Raw genomic sequence first — 8,801 nt, 5'->3', positions numbered from 1 at the left:
AGGCCTCCTTTAGGTACTGAAAGGCCGCAATCAGGTCTCCCTGCAGCCTTCTCTTCTCCAGGCTGAACAAGCCCAACTCTCTCAGCCTGTCCTCATAGGAGTGGTGCAGAAATAAATTGGCAATTAATATGGAATGTAATTATTTTTAACAAAGAGCTATATCTTTATCATTTATATTATCAACATGCCACTCCACACACTGCCATTCATATACATAACGTGAACACCATCTTCATTCCCACCTTTTTTTATTTTTCTTCTAGGAAACAATGTTCAGCTCCAGGCATTTTTTTTTTCCTCCCTTTGCAACACTTCATTTTGACCACACAGCAAAAGCTTGTAATAACCAAGACCACAAAGAGAGCATGAAACAGTATCAGTTCTGGCACTACAAAATATCACACTTAGACCACAAATTACAGAAAACACAGTAGATAATATAGAGTAGATCGTATAGTCACTTTCAGATCTGTTCTGTCTTTGCTGCTTTTCTGTCCTCTGCCAGGAATAGCTCAGCATTCAGTCCTCACATTTTTTATTTTTTTTTTTAAACTTTGTACTATGCCAGACTTCATCACAGAAATTAAGAGGTAAACAGCTTAAATGCCAGTGGCTTGGTATAACCACAGCAAAGTTGAGTACCACACCCCCAATGAAAGAGGCAGGGGCTCTTAACTTCCCCAAATTTTCGGAGTACAGCAAGAAGACATTTGCAGTGCTTTTCATACCCCCTAAACACAATAAAAGGAAACTTCATGAAAGTCTAAATGCGGAAAATATTAATGATAAAGATGAGTTACCTGCCAGGAAATGAAGTTACTAAACCAGACAGAAATCATTGATGGTGGCCACAGAAAAGCATATAGATCAGCTAGAGGATGAGGTAGTAGCTGACACTTTCCAATTAAAGATAAGACAAATGTGTCAGTCGACTTAGGGCAACTGCTTAAAGCAGCAAAGACAGAAAAATTATTCATCAGTTTATTTCACATCTGGTTTATGACCTAACTAAATAACGGTGTTACAAACACTATTCACAGAAATAATAAGATTAATTTTTTTATGTATTGTTCCCGTAGGTCTGCTTAATTTTTTATTTGTCATTAACTTTTGTCTTTTCCAGGAAGCCTGTTCTAGGGCTGTACTGGCCTCCCAGTAGTGTTCTTCCTCATGTCTAACCTGAACAGACCATATCACAGTTTGTGGCCAAGCTGGTGCCACTGAGAAAAATTCTGCTCTCTCATTTTTGCAACTACCCTTCAAGCAGCTATGGGATACTCTTAGGTCACCCAACAGCTGCTGCTTTGGCAGAGTAAGCAAACCTAGCTCTGTCAACCTCTCCCGGCAGATCATGTGCTCAAGCAGTGGGCCTTCCACCCATCCTATTGATGCTCCCCAGTTCCTCAATGTCCCTCTTGAACTGTGGGCAACAAAATTGGATATTTAACATAAATCAAGATCTTTAACATACCATCCAAATCTCCTACTGAAATACCCAGGAATTTAAAGAAACTAGTTTGCCGAATTTAGAAATGAATTTGATAATTTCTTCATTCAACACAATTATAATGTGCTTTTCATACACATTGAACTTACGCATTTGATTGAATATCCTATTCAAAATTCTGTACAGTTCTCTTTCAACCTCAACTCTAACACAACACTGAAAAGACTGACAATGCCCAGAATTCCATTTGAACGTCTCCCATTTCCCTTCGAATATCAGTGACAAAAATAGCATAATTGGTCATCAAATTCATTCCAAGAATATGATCCTCACAATTTACTACCGTTGCTTTTTATAGTCAACACTGAATTGCATGGTGCAATAGTAGAATGGAACAAGCCAGATTAAACATACACACAATGCACAACGAAGAGGAGTATATAAGGTAAACACACAATAGAAAATAAAGAATTAATGGCGATCCTTTTGAGGAGTACAGAGATCTGAACTATCATCTGAGCTGATAAGTACACTATAATGTTGTTATAACAAGAACTCTACCCCTCTCGCAGGTCCCCAGGGACTAACTTGGAACCAGCCCAAAACTTTCAGCATCCCAAATACCATTAATCTATATCCATACATCAACAGGATTTGGTGACAGATTTTGGGTACACGTTGATGGTAGTTTCACTGAAGTCAAAGAATGTTTGTCATAGACAAAAACCAGTATGATTTCACCTATTAAGTGAACTGGGGAAAATACTACCTTTTATGAAGGTTGTAACACTGGATGTTTTAGGATATGGTAGCTGTCTTAGGTTAAAAGAATTTGAAGGCCACGGAAGTGGAAATTTTATGTAACAATTTTTATTTGAATAAACTTTTTTAGGAGGTTTGAATGAGATAATGGATCTTCAGATACTTTACAAAATTATAAACGCATTCTTCTTCAATTACTTCGACTAAGGAAATATTTTTACTCTGTTTCGGATTCCCGTTGCTATTAGAGCCAAATATTTATATTCTTACACTACAGACTAGGCTATATATATTCTGTTTGCCTGACCAAAAAAAAAAAAGAAAAAATTTGCTCACCACTCTTCCATTCATCCAGTGTTTCTGTGAACTAAGTAAATAATCGATATTACCTGTTGTGGAGCAGTGGAAGTCATTGGGTTTGGTTGGATTGGTTTTTGTTCCTCTCCACACCCCCATCTCCCTGATATAGCTGCAGAGAAGGCCCACTCGCACTTTTAATACAGGCAATTACAGTTACCATCTCTACTGCTGTTTCCCAGTCCTTTGTTCTTTACTGAATAGCAAAACAGAATACAGTCAGTGAAGAAACTTAAAACTAAAACTTGGCTTCTGGTTAGGATTGCCTCATTTTTGATTCCTTTTCCATTTGACAGATATATTTTTTCTCTTCTATTAAAAAAAAAAAAAAAAACCACAGAATTTTGATTGTACAAAATTTCCAGTTTAAATTCTTAAAGACGTTATTCTTGCAGATGAAGATTCAGTAACTTACTTCAAACATGGCATAGTTTGTGTGGTTCTGCATGAAAAACACACTGTCTGTATTTCAGACAAGCCTAAATATGCCAGCCTGCCAATCAAACTAGAAGCATCCCAAAGGCACTGTTGCACAAGAAGAGAGATGAGGAAAGGCACAGATAATAGCCTGCCTCCTGCAAAACAAAAAATTACTAAGAACAAGGTTTGGTTGCTGTACCAGAAATATGTGAAAGCAGTATTTCTCACTGACTTTTTAGACTTTACTCTCCAGGGAAAAGAAAAATAATGCAACGCATCTAACTTACTGAATAATTAGCAGTGATACCAGTTTCACTTTGCCATGTGCCATATACAGTAATTTTCTTTCCATCTTCAGTAAGTTAGTCTCTGGATTTGTGTATTTAAAAAGAAGCCATCTGCTACTGAACTTAAATAAATGTCCTTAACTGTGGAGTAGTTACAGCTATTCAGTATTTGTCAATCAGGAGTAATAGCCACCTGTAAGATAGAAAAAAGTTGGCCAAGAGACAAATCCACTCCCCATATTTTTGTACACAGTTTTGAAATCAGCATGCATCACAGAAATAAAAACAGTGCTAAAAAAGGCATTTACAATCTCAATTTAAAACTCCACCAGTTCAGATTTAATAGATTTCAAAGCAATTCATATATGACCTAACCTACTTCTAAGTAAAACAATAGTAAGCAGGTTTTGGACATATTTATTTAAAAGCTTCAAAACAAATGTAAATATAAAATTAGGAGACTACATTAGGACAATATAGTTCAATATATTCAAATAAGTTTTCTGTCAAACAAAATGCAAATTACTATATTTATAGAAAGAGAACAACTCATTTTCTCAATGTGTGTTTTCTAAGTCACAAGTTGTACTTTTTTTTTCCCCCCAAACATTAGTTACAACAGCTCTAATTTAAGGTTCGTGCTCCTAGTCCATGCATAGAACAGAATGCAAATTAAAGTAATGAGTGTTGTGTACCTTAATTGGGACTTAAAAGTACATCAAGTTTCTTGCCACCTTTTATACACCAAACATTTTATAGATAATCTTATTTGAGAAAGACAGCAAAGCTCTGCATCTTCATGCATTCTGCTAGCTAGTGCAGGTTGGGCAGGGCTCAATAGCTTTGGCACCATGCCATGGCACACCTTTTGCTTTAAAAGTAAGTCTCCTTCACCCATGCACTACCTTGATCTTCAGTGTTGCTGTGAACACAGCCTTTTGGTCTTGTTAAAAACATTCAGTAACTAAGAAGAATTCAACCTGATCTGAAACAAACTTTCAATTTTGTCAAAGTTCTAGAAACATATCCTTTACCTCAACCCTTGAATCAAAACTAAACCAAGACAAACCCTTCTATTATAAAGCTTCAATTGCTACTAGGAAGAAGATTGGAGTAAAATACTAACTAACTTATTTACAAGGCATTTTGAAACTGTGTGTGTCACCCTACAGTTTTATCTCAATAATGCCGTTCTATAACAATATATACCCATTAAGAATGCTACCTACAGTATACTCCATTCTAAAAACTGCAATAGGATGAAATAGTAATGAAAACCAGCAGTCAAGCAGCGTAGCATTTCCACCACCAATAGATATCTAGCAGTCAAAAAAAAAAAAATTCTAAATCATGAACATTACAGACCAAGGACAGACTGTCTCTCCCTGCTGACTTATAAAACCAAGATCACCGAAAGAACAAAAAAGAACTAGTGCTCTATTTCAGAACTGAGAGTGTTTTGCTTCTTCTGCACACATGGAACAGACAATGAAGCAGTCACTCCCAGTTATGTTTTATTTCTCTTTCTACATTTCATGTGTGTGCACAGGCATGCACATATACACACCCCATTCACTTGCCCCTCTCCCGTCTAGCAAAGATTTCCCCACTCCCCAACCCAAGAGCATTACTATTGCTTTATTTTATTTCCTTTTAGCAGAAGGCTCTACCCAAGAAATTCCTACCACTTAGCCAGAATGTTAAGACTGGCTTGACAAGAAAACAGCACGTCAAGACTGAGCAGTACCGAAAAAAATGCTCGAAACAACTGTACAGTTGCAATATACTCACTTTGCAGCTATCAATCACAAATATCCTAAAAATCACCCAGCCCTGCTTTCCCCCCCCACAGGGATTAATATTTCTTTCTTCAGTCATGACTATCAGGTATAGGACTTTTAAGCAGCTCATAGTTTTAAGAACAAAATAGGTACATAGCTGTTTTTTGCTGAAAACAGAAGTATTTTCAAGTTAACATACTTTTAAGATGTATAGACAAAAAGAAAAAAGTACGTGAAAGACCATCTGATATATTTTGGAGTATGAGGAGAGCAGAATATTTGTGTTTGACAATTTTTTTATCTCCTACAACAGGAGAAAAATAGCATCTAGTGTTGATTATTGAAACAAAGATACTTTGGAAACTGACAGTGGACTTATAAAACACAGAAAAGTCATGATTCTAGACCTTGGCATTCCGATGGGACAAACAGTCAATAATCTTGCAGGCATCAGACTTGGCTTTAGACAGAAGTCAGACTAGGACAGCAGGAGTAAGTCCACGCACAGGCTCTGTTTCTTTTGTACTAAAAGTGACAGCTGAAAAGAGTCTGTATCAGCTAAGCAGAGCAGTGACACTTCTGTACAGAGAGAGACTCACTTTGCAAGTTTTTTTCATTTTTCTCATATACCAGTCAAAAAAGAGCATTAAGTTTCAGACATCTTTTTTGTTCTGTTAAGGTTAGGGCACTCAGCTAGTTAGTCACTTCTGAACCCATATACAAATGGGTCATCATTTTGTATAAACTGCCCCCCAATATAGAATGGAAAAGTAAAGTAGTCTTGAAAAAAAAACTATGGAAAGGCATACAAAGCAAGCTTCAGGTTTGCTTAATATAGACTCCAAATTCTCAAATATTCTATTCAAAATATCAGTGATCACAAAATACAGATCTGTACTCCCATCTGTACTAGTCAAAGAACAGCCAAGAAGGAGCTGAAGAGGATTCTCTTGCTACAAGAAAAAAAAGACCAAACAAAACCACAATCAAAATTCAGCTGATATAGTGCTTAATACCTAAAAACGAAACTTGAAGTGATTTTTTTTCAGATGAACAATTCTTTTAATCTATCAGAAAAATTAAGAGCATTTTTTATATACGGAGGGTATTCTTAGTAAATATTTTCATATTCCACATGTGTCTCCATTCACTTGGTCTTCTCACTCTTTCTCCATTTAAGAGCATCTTGAAGGCAATATCCACTTTTTATACAACGTATATAAGTATGGAGAGCTAAACAAACACAGATGTATTCTGCAGCCCATCAGTTTGTGGAGAGAAGCTGTTGTTAATATATTAACTTCACAGAAAACATAACCTTACAGCTTGTTAGCTCTTAAACATCAATATTATCAACTCTTCTAATAAGATAATGGCATCTTTATTAACTTACCTTCTCCGTGTGCTAGTAGTTTTTAAGTTTTACAAATTGTTCATCTTTGATTATAAAAATATTATTGAAACATACCAGTGGCTATGGTAGTCACATAGGAGAGAATTAAAAAGAAAAGTGAAGGAAAAAGGAGGATCTGTCAAGGATACCAGGATTATCATTAAACTTATGAATAACTTCCAAAGTATACATACTAACTGTAGGTACCAGGCAAGATGTTAAAACAAGAAAAAAAAAGAAAGAAAAAAAACCTGGTTCTACAGGCAACAAAACCCTTCAGTCCAATTATGCAAAATATTGATGGCATACAGAGCTCAAGAGGCTTTTGTCACCATCACAGCTGAACACCAAATTATTTATTTATTTTAATATTTCATCCATGTGATAAAGGGTGCTAATCCTATGGGTATCAAATAGAACCAAAAAAAAAGGCCAAGATTTGTACCCTGAATAGTGTTTAGGAATTTAAAATCCATTGACTAAACAAGAAAAAATCCATCACCTTTGTGAATGATGTATGGACTTTCTGATCTTTGGAACCTCTTGCAATGTTTTTATTCCTCTAACTGATGAGACACAAAATCATTTAAAGTCTAACTAGCTTGAAAGGGCAGAACATTCTCCATAAATTTAGAAAAAAACAACATACTACTATCTATTCCTTTATTGAAAGGACATGTTATTACAGGAAAAAGCATTGTGAAACAAAACAGCAAAAAAAACGCCACTCTACACCAAGATCTCTTACATTACATACTGGACAGAGTGGACCCTCAGCAAGTTTACTGATGACACAAAACTGGGAGGAGTGGTTGATACGCCAGAAGGCTGCGCTGCCATTCAGTGGGACCTGGACAGGCTGGAGAGTTGGGCGGAGAGAAACCTGATGAAGTTCAACAAGGGCAAGAGGTGAGTGCTGCACCTGGGGAGGTTGAACCCCATGCACCAGTACAGGCTGGTGTGGCCAGCAGGTCGAGGGAGGTTCTCCTCCCCCTCTACTCTGCCCTGGTGAGACCCCACCTGGAGTACTGTGTCCAGTTCTGGGCTCCCCAGTTCAAAAGGATGAGGAACTCCTAGAGAGAGTCCAGAGGAGAGCAACAAAGATGATGAGGGGACTGGAGCATCTCCCCTATGAGGAAAGGCCGAGACAGCTAGGCTTGTTTAGCCTGAAGAAGAGAAGACTGAGAGGGGATTTCATCAACACATACAAATATCTTAAGGGTGGATGTCACGAGGACCGAGCCAGACTCTTTGCAGTGGTGCCCAGCTACAGGACAAGGGGCAGTGGGCACAAACTGAAGCATAAGAGGTTTCAGTTGAACGTGAGGAAGAACTTCTGTACTTTGAGGGTGACAAAGCACTGAAACAGGCTGCCCAGGGGGGCTGTGGAGTCTCCTTCTCTGGAGATACTCAAAACCTGCCTGGACGAAGTCCTGTGCAATCTGCTCTAGGAGAACCTGCTTTAGCAGGAGGGTTGGACTAGATGATCTCCCAAGGTCCCTTCCAACCTTTGTCATTCTGTGATTCTCTACAAGGCTGGAAAAGGAATTTCACTAATTTGCCAGTGGTCAAGGGGTAACCTGTGCTGTTGGCCTGCCCAGTGGCTGGGAGCATGTCTTCCTGGCAGCAGTAAATGTGAAACCTCGCAGGCAGGAGGCAGGAAGGGGAGCTGAGCACACCCTTCCCTGCCAGAAGCTCCACATGGGCTGACAGTCAGCTCTCTGTCACCAGGAGGCACGTACTGCCTCCAGCCTCTGGAGAGGGGAAAAATATACTGTGCTCCTCCAGGAACAGTAAATCACCCCAGGCTTAAGTGAGTTATGCTGTTGTACCGCAGGCTTACACTTTTTAAATAAGGAAGAGAAGTGATTTTTTGTTCCACAAGTGGGTAATGGCAAGTCAGTAGAGGGGTGTGGGAGACAGAAGAGAGCACAAGTGAAGGACATGAAAAGTTTTACTGGAGAATGAAAGACTGTATGTGGGAGGAAGAAAGTATTAGAGCAGAAATTATGTTATTACAGTTTAAGAAAAAAATGCATTCTAAACAGATTTTTTTTTTAATTTCTTGCCAAAAAGGTTGAAGGCCATAAATGTTTTATTAGAAGCTCAGGTTTTAGGTTTCATAACATCTCATAATCACAAGGTTTTACTGTGGTCAGCTCAACTATGAGAATTTTTATATTGTTGCTATAAATCAGCTGGGCTACTGGCAATTAGCTGCAATTTTGTTGTAGTATATCCATGACTCCCTAAGATCCTCTCTCCAAAAGGCTCAGAAAAGTAGTTTCTATCAGTTTATTCCCAACTAAGTAATCCCATTAGGATCTGAATTGACTTTAGGTTATCTTTTGGGG

The sequence above is a fragment of the Egretta garzetta genome, unplaced genomic scaffold (assembly GCF_000687185.1).
Source record: "Egretta garzetta isolate BGI_Z169 unplaced genomic scaffold, ASM68718v1 scaffold118, whole genome shotgun sequence".
NCBI classification, from domain to species: Eukaryota; Metazoa; Chordata; class Aves; order Pelecaniformes; family Ardeidae; genus Egretta; species Egretta garzetta.
This window is presented reverse-complemented; position numbering follows the sequence as displayed.